Consider the following 13,890-nt stretch of genomic DNA (forward strand, 5'->3'; position numbering starts at 1 on the left):
TAAAATGCCCCCCTCAGTACAAAAAAATAAAAAAAAAGCAGAGGAGGAGAGATGCTAAGACTGGGACCATCCAGAATTGTGTATTCTGATTATCATTCTAAATAGATTTAGTTTTAGGGTTACCAGACATGTCCTCTTCGGGTTTTCAAGATATCCCTAATGAATATGCATGAGAGAGATTTGCATATAATGGAAGTGACAAGTATGCAAATCTCTCTCATGCATATTCATTAGGGATATCTTGAAAACCTGACTGGCTGGGGGTCCCCCAGGACAGGTTTGGGAACCACTGGTATAACTAGTGTGACCATATGGCTCCAGAAAAAAGGGGACGGATTGAGACATCCGGGTTTTACTTCCATTGAAAGCAACCAAGATGTCTCAATCTGTTCTCCTTACTTCCGTCCCCTTTTTTCTGGAGCCATATGGTCACACTAGGTATAACCCTTAAAATGGACTACCAGGGCAACCACAATATGTTATCCATTGACAAGTTCAATTTATTTAACATACTACAAATATAAAACCAAGGTAAATCTAAGCGGTTTACAATAAAATGTAAAATGAATTTTTTAAAAACATTGCTTTCAATGGAAGTAAAACCCGGATGTCTCAATCATTCCTCCTTTTTCTGGAACTAAGGACCTTATTTACAAAGCCATGGTAGTGATATTGCAATATTAAATGCACTGAGGCACATTCATTTCCTATGGGCTTCAATGCTTTTACCACAGCTTCGAGTTCCTCTAAGACCCTGAGGAACTCAAAGATTTTGATGAGTATGATACACTGCTAATGAGAGAAGAGGTTCAAGGAGTATGAAAGTGAGAAACTCTTCAAACGAGTGTGACACACTCCTTATGAGTGAGAGAAGGGGATGAGAGAGAGTGAGACTAGAAGCCAATCAAATTTTGGTTATGGATAGGGCACCAAAACTGGACTGAAATGTAGCTTTGGTGTTGGCTGAAAATTTGCATTTTCAGTTGAAACCAAAACTCTTCCATACCCCGTCCCCACTACACTCTGCCCTCTAGCACCCAAAGGCCCTACCGGGCCTACTTTAGAGAGCCCTAGTGGTCTGATTGTCTTTTTGGGTGGTCTAGTAACCTCAGGATGTCCCAGCAGCCATTTTGTGATTGGAACCAGCACATGGAGGCTTGCTTCTCTGCCTGTGCTGGGTCCAGTCACAAATGGTTGCTTAGACTGCCATTGGGAATTCTTGGTAGCCATTGTGACAGTGTAACAGCATGGGGGAATAAATGGGGTTTGTTCTTGTGCGCGAAGAGGCCACTAGACCAGCAGGGCTTTAAAAGGTAGGCCCAGAGAGGACCTTTGGATGGTCGGATAGGATGGGAGTAGTAGAGAGTGATTACGGAGGAACAGAGAGAGAAGGGGGGGGGGGGGCTGGAGCGAGGGAGCTTGGAAGGGTGTGGGGGCAATTTCATTTTTGGTTTCTGCCAAAACTGACTAGCCACGAAAATGTCCACGAAAAGATAACTAGTGCTGATGCACTGCCCTACCACTCAACACCTCATCCTTTTATTTTTATAATTCCAGAGGCTGAGCAGCCAAGAATAAGGCCTCATTTACTGAGAAACTCTTTACAATCAGGAAGAACCTTAGGTGGGGAGAATGAGAGGGCACTCTTTAAAGTTAAAAGGGGATAGATTCCGTACAAACATAAGGAAGTTCTTTTTCATCCAAAGAGTAGTGGAAAACTGGAACGCTCTTCCGGAGGCTGTCATAGGGGAAAACACCCTCCAGGGATTCAAGAAAAAGTTAGACAAATTCATGCTAGATCAGAACATACGCAGGTAAGGCTAGATTCAGGGCTCAGGTCCTTGCCCTAGGGGCCGCCATGGGAGCGGACTGTTGAGCACGATGGACCACTGGCCTGACCCAGCAGCGGCAATTCTTATGTTCTTATGCTTCCTTGCTAGCCAATACTCTTATCAGGCTGAATTATGGAGCAGACTAGTTCTTTGGTCTGTTCTGCCCTGCCCTGTTCATTTTGAACCCCCCTGTTTTTTCTTGCAAGACAAGCAGAGAGGGGCTAGATTGGGGAGCAGCAGTGTGGTCAACGCCTTCAGGGGATTCACCCCACCTCCTAAGGCCCTGAGGGCACTGCTCTGAATTTTATTAGTTGAGCAGGCAACAAGCAAATGCTGTTCAGCCAATCAAATTCAGGTTACTACTGTCAGGGGGTTCAGATGTGTTTTTTTTAGGGGGGGGATTACTTTTTGTTTGATGCAGTTTGAGTGGTTAAGCAGGCTGCTTACTCAACAAATCAAATTGCATCAAGCAAAAAGTAAACAAACCAAAAAAATAAAAGCAGGGCTGTAGAGCTGGGGATTCACTGAATCTTCTGAAAGCCCTCACCACATGCCACTGGGGAGCAGGTTGGCTCTTGTATACTGCAACATCTGCTTCTCCCCTCCTGCAGTTTGCCTGGGATAGGAAAGGTTGGAGGAGGCAGCAGAAGGCTATTCTCCATGAAATTACCAAGTAGGAAAGAGGGGGCAGGACACTTTTAAACCTGTTAAATTACTGAATTGACTGGCAATCCCCCTTTTCCAAACCTGTGTCTCCAGTCAAAGGGGAGCAGGTCCTCCTTGATATCTCTTAAATTGTTATGGAGAAGGGAAGACAGGTAAATCTATTATTCACTATAAGTTCTGATTTGGTTTTATTGATAATTAAATATGTTTTAGTTTACATTGGATTAGAAAATTCTTTTTTTTTTTGTGATAATCCACATATTTTAATCTGTCGGTTGATTTTTATGACTATGTGCTGCTTTGAGCAATTACATTGGTAAGGTGGTTCATAAATCATTATGTTTATTTGCATAGAAGGCCTTTACTGCGTTAATGTCATGGACCCCACCATCACATCTACAAGTCAAGATTTTCTTGTATGGTGAAAGGTATCTCCCCAATGTGAGTGAACTTGTGGAGACAGGCTTGCAATCTTCAAATTGGCCACACAGGGGAGCCACTGTACCATAGACAATAAATTGATGCTTAGAGTATTTGTTTTTATACATCAAGTTCAGGCCTTCCAGCACCAAAGAAGCTGGTAGAGTTTGAAGTAGAAAGTAGAACAGCATGGGAATAGAAATTTTACCCATCACCATGGAATCCAGTCCATTTCCACTGTACCCGCTAAGATCCATTGCATTTCTACCCATCCCCACAGGAATCAAGTCTCATTTACTTGCTTGTAGTCCTCTGTTTCCTCCCAACCCCTAACAAGGTATAGTAGAGAGCGGCACTGAAATAGGGATTGCAGGAATTCCGCAGAACCCATGGGACTCTCACGTAGGGTAATCAGATTTTCCGGACAAAGTGCCACGTTATGAAAAGCCATCCGGACCCCTGGACCTGTCCTCGAAAAGGAGGACGTCTGGGGAAATTTGGGCGTCTGGTAACCCTAACACCCGCAAGGATGGGAGAAGTTGCCGTGGGATTCCTGCAGGAGTGTACACATCCTCCTCCGTATTCGCGGTGGTTAGAGGCAGAGCCAGCCCGTGAATATTGAAAATTTGTGAATAACGTTTGGGCCGGCTCTGACCCAACCTACCTCCCGGACCTTACCTGGTGGTCTAGCGATGAAGTGGGGGCGGGAGCGATCTTCCTACACTCCTGCCCCGTGCAGAGCCGTCTTCGAAAATGGCTGTTGTGAGTTCTCGTTGTAGTCTCGTGAACAGGTGAAATCGCGGGTCCTGAAACCGCGAATAAAGAGGGAGGAGTGTGATCAAAATCTCTGGTGACTCCAGAATGAGGCTTGGAATGCACTGAGAGAGGCAAAAGGAGCACCAGAATGAGGCTTGAAATACTCAGCGAGGCAGCTGGAACACCAGACTGAAGCTTGGAACACTCATTGGTTGAATAGTCCAATAAACCACAGGAGACTGTTGGGTTTGGGAAGAAGCAAAGAGCTGTGAGCAAGTAAAAAAATAGCATCGACTCCTGCAGGTATGGGTGGGATGGAGATTAATTGTGGGGATGGAATGGATCTTGACGGGTACAGGTGGGTATGGGTTAGAATGATTCTACTGGGGATGAGTAAAATTTCTGTTTCCTCTGTCTGAAGGACAGCGTGGCATTAGGGCTGAGACACAAGGAGAAGTGATTCCCTGTAATGTCACATACCACAACAGTGATGGAAATTAAAACTCGAGTCATAGGTTCACATGCAGAGATTTGGCGAGAGAACCAAGGGTTTGAACTGTGGCAAAGGAAAATAGTGATTCACCCAATCACACACAGAATTAGTCATGGAGTCGAAGACTGGAGTTAAATAAAATAAACAGCCCTTCAGGTCAGAGGGGTTTGAAATGTAGGCCCCAGGTTTTTTTCCTGAATCACTAGACCCCTCTCCTTCATGAATTAAGAGATAGCAGTGCAGCACTTTCAACTAATTTAGAATATTGCAGTATGAATGACAGAGGGCGGCAAGTGGTGTGACATCATACCTTTCTTGCAAAAACCATACGGTTTTCAGTATCTTGCAGTTTGAAACTGATTTTCATGGTCCTTCAACAAAATGAGCCAGGCTACTTGAAAGAATAAGTTAGCCCTCTACACACCTTTGAGACCTCTGAAGTTCTTTCAAGGAACATTGCTATATGTACCCTCATCAAAAGAAACAGCAAGATGTGAAACCAACCAGTGAGCCCCCATACTCTGGAAATTACTCCCAGAAGGGCTACATGTAACTTGAGACTACCTCTTACTTCAGAAAGCAGGCGAAAGCCTGTCTGTTCTCCTGAGCCTTTAATACATATTGTAGAGCAGTGTTTTTCAACCTTTTTACACCTATGGACCAGCAGAAATAAAATAATTATTCTGTGGACCGGCATCGGTCCGTGGACCGGCGGGTGAAGAACACTGGGCTAAGTCGTGGGCCGGACCCCGCCCCCATAATAGGAATAATTGCACCTTGCACGTCCCGTGCCTCATCTGGAAGCCTTCCCTCTGACGTTGCAACGCCAGAAAGAAGGCTTCCGGTTCAGGTGCAGGATACCCGTAAGAGCCATTGCCCGTGGCTTTGTGCACTGAATCAGTTAGGAAGAGGGAGCTGGCTCGAATATAATGCCACATCGATCGCACCATGGACTGGCAGTTGAAGAACACTGTTTTGGGCCTGATGCACGTGCTGGCCCTGTGGACCGGCAGGAAATTTCCGTGGACCGGTGGTTGAAGAACACTGTTTGTGACGGACTGTATGCTCATTCCACACCTGCACTAGCTTGCTACACACCCTGTAACTTAGACCAGTTCCTTATATCTCATTTAACTGTACATAGAACTTGCCATGAGTTTGGCCACCCATCTGTTTATCCCAAATGAATCCATACTACCCATTAGAGAATGACACGGGGGCAAATTTGTTCCTGTCCTTGCAGGAACTCAAATTTTCTCATCCCGTCCCCATGAGTTGTCCCACTCCCTGCCCCTGTCCCATTCCTGTAAGCAGCTCAAACACTTATGATTTTAAAATTTTTGAGGCTTGTGCAGATGAGGATGGAGCTTGTAGGAATGGGGCAGGAAAAGAACTCATGGGGACGGGATGGGAAAGAGTTCCCAAGGGGATGGGGGAAAATTTATCCCCATGTCATTCTCTGCTACCCACCTTGTCCCCATCTAACTGTCAAGTATCTGAACTTGACCTCCCAAGTACTATCTAATGTAAATCAGAGTCTAAAGTGGATAGGACTATGGTATTCAATCCCAGTCCTTTAGAGCTACAAACTGGCCAGATTTTCATATCTATGAATATTCATGAGGCAGATTTACACACAATGGAGATGATATTCAGGGAGTTCTCTTATTTATTGGGGATATTCTGAAAATTTGACCTATTTGCAGTCCTCAAGGAATGGGAGTGAATACTGCTGGATTAGAATTCTCTGATGGCTCCAGGCATTAGGGACAGGCAGAGTGCAGGCCTAGATTTTGCCCTGTTGCATGCAGGGATTTGTAGTTCTGAGTTTCTTAGAGAATCAATGGTAAAAATATGAACTACAACTCTCAGCATGCAATGGGACGCAACCAGGTCTGACTCAGGCTGCCCCTGGTGGTCTATGATTTAAAAAACCCACCACACCACTGGGTGAATATTGGACCTTTACTCTTTTGCTTTGACTTCAACTGCTCTTCAGAAACTATTGCCCTGGGTGACCACCTAGTCTTGTCTCATGGTTGGACCAGCCCTGCAGAGGAGGTGGTGGCTTTTAACAACAAGGGTGGCAAAAATGATAAAAGGAAAGGGATGACTTCCCTATGAGGAAAGGCTAAAGCTGCTAGGGCTCTTCAGCCTGGAGAAGAGATGTCTCAGGGGAGATATGATAGAGGCCTATAAAATACTGAGTGGAGCAGAGCAAGTAGATGTGAACTGCTTGTTTACTCTTTCCAAAAATACTAGGACTAGGAGGCATGTGATGAGGCTATTAAGTAGTAAATTTAAAACAAACTGCAGAAAATATTTATTCGCTCACCGTGTAATTAAACTCTGGAATTCGTTGCCGGAGAATGTGGTGAAAGCAGTTAGCTCAGCAGGGTTTAAAAAAGGTTTGCATAATTTCCTAAAACAGAAGTCCAGGTACTTGTGGTCACTGTCAGAAAAGGTATGGTTCCAGATTTTCCGTCTGGAAAATCCGGACCCTTAGACCCGCCCCCCCAGGCCCGCCCAGTTCCACCCATCCCCGCCCTGTCATGGTCCCGCTCCAGTCTCTCCATTGTCCCACCCCGGCCCCACCCCCTGCTGCCTGCTCTCAGCAGGCAGGACATCTGTGCATGCACAGATACATCACAATGATGTCACGCATGCATGCACACTACGTCATCACATCGTATCCGCGCATGCGCGGATGCTCTACTGTGCAAAGGAAAGCTTTTCAAAATGCAGACAAAGTGCTGGGTTTTGAAAAGCCGTCCGGACCCCTGGACATATCCTCAAAAGGAAGACATGTCCGGGGAAATCCAGATGTCTGGTAACCCTAAGAAAAGGGATACCCAGGCTTGATGGACCTTTGATCCTTCCCTAAATGGCAGTGGTCTCCAACTCAAACCCTTTGCAGGGCCACATTTTGGATTTGTAGGTACTTGGAGGGCCTCAGAAAAAAACAGTTAATGTCTTATTAAAGAAATGACAATTTTGCATGAGGTAAAACTCTTTAAAGTTTATAAATCTTTCCTTTTGGCTAAGTCTTAATAATAATATTGTCATTTATAGCTAAAGAGACATATGATCAATAAACTGTTTTATTTTCTTTTGTGATTATGATAAACATACCGAGGGCCTCAAAATAGTATCTGGCGGGCCGTGAGTTTGAGACCACTGAGTTAAGGGGAACAGTTAATCTGCTGGCTGGGTTGGAGGGCAGAGGGGAGAACAGGACAATCAAGCCATTTTGACATCACTGATGAGGTTGGCTCTTATTGGTGGAATGAGGCATTATGACATCACAATCTCATCTCTGCTTCCCAAAGACAAACAGGATGTCATGGTTACAGTTAAGCCTCTGGTCTCAAACTCAAAGCCTTTGCAGGGCCACATTTTGGATTTGTAGGTACTTGGAGGGCCACAGGAAAAAAATAGTTAATGTTTTATTAAGGAAATGACAATTTTGCATGAGGGAAAACTCTTTATAGTTTATAAATCTTTCCTTTTGGCTAACAATAATATTGTAAATTATATGATCAAGAAACTGTTTTATTTTACTTTTGTGATTATGATAAACATACCGAGGGCCTCAAAATGGGACCTGGCGGGCCGCATGTGGCCCCCGGGCCACGAGATTGAGACCACTGCTATATGGCAACTCTTGTGTTCTTATCTTAACAACCGCCCACCCATCCTCTGACACCCTCCCAGAGAAGCTCTTCCCTTTCTTTCCACAGGGGTCTAAGAAAACACAGATCAGGATATATTCCACCAAGGAAGTATCTGCTCTTCCTCCATCCTTCAGACAGAAGCCAATATTACAGCATGGAGTCTGAGCTTTGCCTCTCTTCAGCCCATATTTCACCCCCATTATATTGATGGAACTCGATGCTCCTGTTTCTCTATGAAAAGCAGAGAACTACAAGTTCCAGCAAGCAGTGGGGGCATGAAAAGCAGAAAACTACAAGTCCCAGCAAGCAGTGGGGACAAAATCAGGCACAGGCCATGAAAAAGATGAGAGCAGGAAAAATGAGCAAAAGCGGAGGCACAATGGGACAGGGGAGACAGAACTATGAGCAAATAAGACTCAGTGCAGAGAGACAGGGGAAGCAGGAAGATAGAATGATTAAATTTGAAGCAAGTTCCAAACAAAGGTCCAACAAAATACTTTTCACTCTTTAGCTCAATCTTTTATACGTACAATTTGATATGGTTACATTGTACCTCAGGGGGTTCCTGCCCCATTTCATCTGTAAATGTATAGGTGGTTTCCTTTTTGAATGGGGGTTCTCAAGCTAGTCTATGAGACACACCCAGCCAGTTGGGTTTTCAGGATATCTCAATGAATATGCATGAGACAGATTTACATGCACCGTCTCCCTTGTATACAGATCTATCTAATGCATGTTCATTGTGAGCATTCTGAAAAACTGACTGTTCCAGGTGTGCTTGAAGGATTTGGTTGATAACCATTGTCTTTGAATGTTATCCTTATGGGTTTCCAGATACCACTTTGTGACAGATCAAAGACTGTTGGTGGGGAACGAGTAGGACACCCAAAATGTGCATTATGAAGAAGCAGAATGGCCTACGGGTGTGGGAGGGTGCAGTGGAATGTTCAAGAGTAGTTGCTTCTAGTCACACGGAGAAGTCCTGCCTCCTCCTGTGCCCAACTCGCCCCACCCCCAACAAATCAAATTCTGTTCTCTCCATGTTGCTACTGATTCCTCTGGTGGTCTTTCTGTTTGCCTCGGTGGTCCTTATTTCTTATTCAGAACTATATCAGATTGTCATCCCTCTGTGTGTGCAGTAGGGGGTGGGGACGTATGATGGAGATCAATCAGAGAAGGAGGTCCCAGAGCAGGAGACTGTGGTCCCCTCGAAGAATGGCATGCAGGAAATGTGCGGATGGACAGGCACAAGCTGGAGCTCTGCAGGTCTCTACATGTACATCACCACCACCTCCACCTCCTTCTCCTCTTCCTCCTCCTCCTCCTCCTCCTCCTCCTCCTCAATCTCTTCCTCCTTCTCAGGCTCCTCCTCCTCCTCCTCAATTTCTTGTTCTTCAGTTTCCTCTTCTTCTTCCTCCGGGATGTAATAGAGGGTTTTGGACCCCTGGAACTGGTGCAGGTTTTCTGTTTGGTTCTCTGCAGTCGGGGGTCCTTCGTCTATATGCTTTATGGGCAGAAAGGCATCGTTTGAAGCCTCAAGGGGGCGCTCTTCCAGGTCCCAATAAAAATTTCCAAGCCCTGCAGCTGAAGGAGGCAGAACAGAATTAAAAGAATAGCGAAACAACTGAAGACCAGATCTAAATATACTCTAGGGCAGTGGTCCCCCAACTCCTGTCCTGGAGGCCCACCAGGCCAATAGCCCTAATGAATATGCATGGAGCAGATTTGCATTCCTGCCACTTCCATTATATGCAAATCTCTCTCATGCATATTCATTTGGGCTAGTCACTTTAATATGGAGAGATATTAATTATAACACTGTGATACTCAAATTGATCTAATATCTTCTATAATCACAGCTCACAATGAAATAATGTTATATTTAATTAGAATTGTGAAAACCTCACCGCTGAGGATCATTAAAGAGATCTTACCATCCGATACAGATAAGTTTTTTTACTTTTTTTACTTTTATTCTTATTTTTCACACATTGTTTCTTGGATGGTAAAGGGGACAGTGAAAACGATGAGGGTCCCCCAATGAACCCCAGTTTGGTGTTATCACCAGTCACGGGTTTAGGGTCTGAGGTTTTCACAATTCTAATTAATTATAACATTATTTCATTGTGAGCTGTGATTATAGAAGATATTCATTTGGGCTAGCCAGAAAACACGATTGGCCTGGTGGTCCTCCAGGACAGGGTTGGGGACCCCTGCTTTAGGGTGATCTTTTAGCAGTGATCTGGCTCAGTTGTTCAGTAAGCTAGATAAATCCTGTACAATCCGCAAACTTTTTTTTTTTTTTTTTTGCCCTGGCGCACTAACGGAGCAAATGTTTTTCCGTGGCACGCCCAGATCCCCTACTCTACCCCCGCCCTGCCCCCAGCCCCACTCCCACACGAACCTTGTCTAATTTTCCCTGAGCTCAGAGCCGCGTCTGGAGGGGCTCCGAGCGTGCGCAGATGTCGACGCCATGAGGTCGCTCGCACGGGTGCCTGCACACGACGACGTCACCTCGACGTCTGTGCACGCTCAGAGGCCTTCCAGACGCGGCCCCAAACTCAGGGAAAACGAGACGAGGTTCGCGTGAGGGCAGAGCGGAGGAGAGGCGTCAACGTTGGGCGTGACACTCTAGATAAGTCACATCCTTCAATCCCTGGCGGTACATCCGGAATCTCGCCGCAGCACACTGGTGTAATAACTATCATCCTGCTAACAAAATTGTTGAGGACATAGTTCGTACACAATTACAGGATTTATTTTTTCTTTTTTGAAAATTCCAATGTTTTACATCCCAATCAAACAGGCTTCAGCAAACATCATAGACAGCTCTTTTGGGTATGACCACATACATGCAATATCATTTAGCAAAAGCTTAGGGCTCCTTTTACGGAGCTGCGTTAGCGGCTTTATCGCACGTGACTTTTTATCACGCGCTGGCCCGAAAAACTACTGCCTGCTCAAGAGGAGGCGGTAGCGGCTAGCGTGGCTGGCAGTTTCGCGTGCGCTATTGCGCGGCTTCGTAAAAGGAGCCCTAAATCTGTTTATTTTATTATCTCTCAATCTTTCTGCAGGTTTTGATCTCGTAGCCCATTCGATAATACTATTTATTTTTATTTATTCAATTTTTCTATACCGTTCTCCCAGGGGAGCTCAAACGGTTTGCATTCATTTATTCAGGAACTTAAGCATTTTTCCCTGTCTATCCCTGCAGGCTCACAATCTACCTAACGTACCTGGGGCAATGGGGGGATTAAGTGACTTGCCCAGGGTCACAAGGAGCAGCGTGGTTTTGAACCCATAACCTCAGGGTGCTGAGGCCGTAGCTTTAACCACTGCGCCACTCTAGAAATCAAAATGTAGTAAAAGTGAGCTGAGTATAGGACAATCATGCCATTGTGACATCACTGATGAGGTTGGCTCTTATTGGTGGAATGAGGCATTATGATGTCATAATACCAGCCCTGGTTATCAGAGGCTGAAACTCTTCACACTGTTTATTTATTGAATTTTCTACATAGTTCTCCCAGGGGAGCTCAGAATGGTTTATTCAGGTACTCAAGCATTTTTCTCTGTCTGTCCCAGTGAGCTCACAATCTAATGTACCTGGGGCAGTGGGGGGATTAAGTGACTTGCCCAGGGTCACAAGGAGCAGCGTAGGTTTGAACCCACAAACTCAGGGTAGTGAGGCTGGCGCTTTAACCACTGCGCCACTCTATTATTATTATTATTATTATTATTATTAGGTTCTTATATCCCGCCATACCCAGAGAGTTCTAGGCGGTTTACATTCGTTACATTAGGATCCGGTCTGAACCCGGATTTACAAAAATTTTATCGGAATTGCAGGTAGCGCGGAAGGAGTCACAGGTTTATCGTAGTTGGGTTAGAGGATAAAATGGAGGGAGTGGGAAATCAGAAGAGGGGGGGGAGAGGGAGGTGGGGGTGGGGGGGGTTGGAGTGTATGCGGGGAGTAAGGACTAAGGGTCTTGTTCGCGGAAGAGGTGTGTTTTGAGAAGTTTTCTGAAGTCTAGGTAGGTCGGGGCCTCTAGCATCATTTGGGCTAGCCAAGGGTTCAGCTTGGCCGCCTGGAAGGCGAAAGTTTTGTCGATGAATCTTTTGAGCTGGCATGATTTTATGGAGGGGAAGGTAAACAACTGGATTCTGCGGGATTTCTTGTTGGTGCAATACATATTGAAATGTGGGGAGAGGTATTTTGGTGAGAGACCAAATACTGTCTTGTAACAGATGCAGGCGAACTTGAAGAGGACTCGGGAATCGAAGGGTAGCCAGTGCAGTTGGTGGTAGAAGGGGGTGATGTGTTCCCATTTGTTCAGGCCGAAAATGAGGCGGACAGCTGTGTTTTGAATCAGTTTTAGTCTTCTGGTGATTTTCTTTGTGGAGCTTAGGTAAATGATATTGCAGTAATCCAGTATGCTGAGGATAGAGGATTGAACTAATAGTCGAAATGCAGTGTCATCGAAATATTTCTTTATGGTACGGAGTTTCCAGAGTGCTGAAAGGCCTTTCTTGACAATGAGGTCGGTGTGGTTTTCTAGGGATAGATGTTTGTCAAGCGTGACTCCTAGTATTTTTAATGTTTGTTCGAGTGGGAAAACCAATCCTTTCACCTGGATTGTGGTGTCTTTGATTTTGTCTTTGGGGGTGGCTAGAAAGAATTTTGTTTTGTCTGGGTTGAGCTTTAGTTTGAAGGAGAGCATCCAGAGTTCTATCTGGCTGAGTATGCTAGTTATGTAGTTGAGAAGATCCTGGGATAGACTGGTTAGAGGGATGACAATTGTGATGTCATCTGCATAGATGAAGAATTTTAGCTTAAGTTTGTGAAGGAGGTTACTGAGGGAGGCGAGGTAGATATTGAACAGGGTGGGGGATAAGGGGGAGCCTTGTGGTACACCGCAGGAGTTCACCCAGCTGTAGGAGAAGTTGTCCTTTTTGTGTACCCTGTAGGATCTGTTTCGTAGGAACCCTTGGAACCAGCTGAGTACCCGGTCTGAGATTCCAATGTGGGCCAAGCATTCCAGGAGAATAGTGTGGTCAACTAGGTCAAACGCACTGCTTAGATCAAATTGTAAGATCAGGGCGCTGGTGCCCCGACTGAAGAGTATGTGCAGGTGGTCTAGTAAGGAGGCGATGATGGTCTCTGTGCTGTGGTCCGTGCGGAAGCCCGATTGATTGTCGCTTAGGATATTGAATTTTTCCAGGTATGCGGAGAGTTCTGCTTTTACTGCCCCTTCCGCGATTTTGGTGAATAGTGGTATGTTAGCTATTGGTCTGTAATTGGAAGGTGCGTTGGAAGAGTCCTTTATGCTTTTTATGATTGGGGTTATTAAGATATGTCCTTGTTCTGGAGGGAAGTTTCCTGCGGATAGTAGGGAGTTGACCCATAGTAGCATGTTTGCTTTGAAGTAGATCGGAGCCGTTTTCATCACATTTGGGGGGCAAGTATCTAGTTTGCAGAAGGATTTGGTGTATTTGTTATAATATTTGTTGAAGGTTTTCCAGTCGATTGTGGTAAATTGGTTCCAGTTTAGGTCGGATCTAGACCCTTGGTCTGGTTTAGCTATGTCGATGTCAGGGAGGATGGGAAAGAGCTCCAGTGGGTTGGTCTTGGTGGGTAGTGCTGATCTTAGTTTTAGGATCTTGGAGTTGAAGAAATCCGCTAGGGTGTTGGCGGTTAGTGTTGAGTCTTCCTGGTTGTTAGTGAGTGTTTCAATGTTGTAAAGGTTATTGACGAGTTTGAAGAGGTTGCTGCTGTTGGATGTGATGTTTCCAATTAAGTGTGAGTAGAATTTTTTCCGTTTTTCCTTGGTAAGGTTTTTGTAGGTTTTTAGTTTGAGTCTCCAGGCAGTTCTGAGTTCCTGGGTTCCTGACTTTATCCATAGTCTTTCTGACTTTCTGAGGTCCCTCTTTAACAGTAACAGCTCTGTGTCGAACCATCCCTCCTGATTTGTGGTTCTGATGTGGCGGGTTTTTGAGGGGGCTATTTCATTTAAAATGTTAGTGCTGTCAATGATCCAGGTGGACATGA

General features: G+C 45.2%; 1 protein-coding gene across 1 annotated transcript in view; it reads left to right on the forward strand.

The window, feature by feature from the left end:
- Positions 1-3,858: 3,858 nt before the first annotated feature.
- The window catches only part of SPACA4 (sperm acrosome associated 4), a 33,032-nt gene continuing 23,000 nt past the window's right edge, over positions 3,859-13,890 (forward strand). Inside the window, exon 1 of the transcript XR_004536641.1 lies at positions 3,859-3,977. The gene's annotated coding sequence lies outside the window, so the exon portion shown is untranslated. The remainder of the gene's footprint in view (positions 3,978-13,890) is intronic.

Source organism: Geotrypetes seraphini, chromosome 12 (genome assembly GCF_902459505.1).
Source record: "Geotrypetes seraphini chromosome 12, aGeoSer1.1, whole genome shotgun sequence".
NCBI lineage: Eukaryota > Metazoa > Chordata > Amphibia > Gymnophiona > Dermophiidae > Geotrypetes > Geotrypetes seraphini.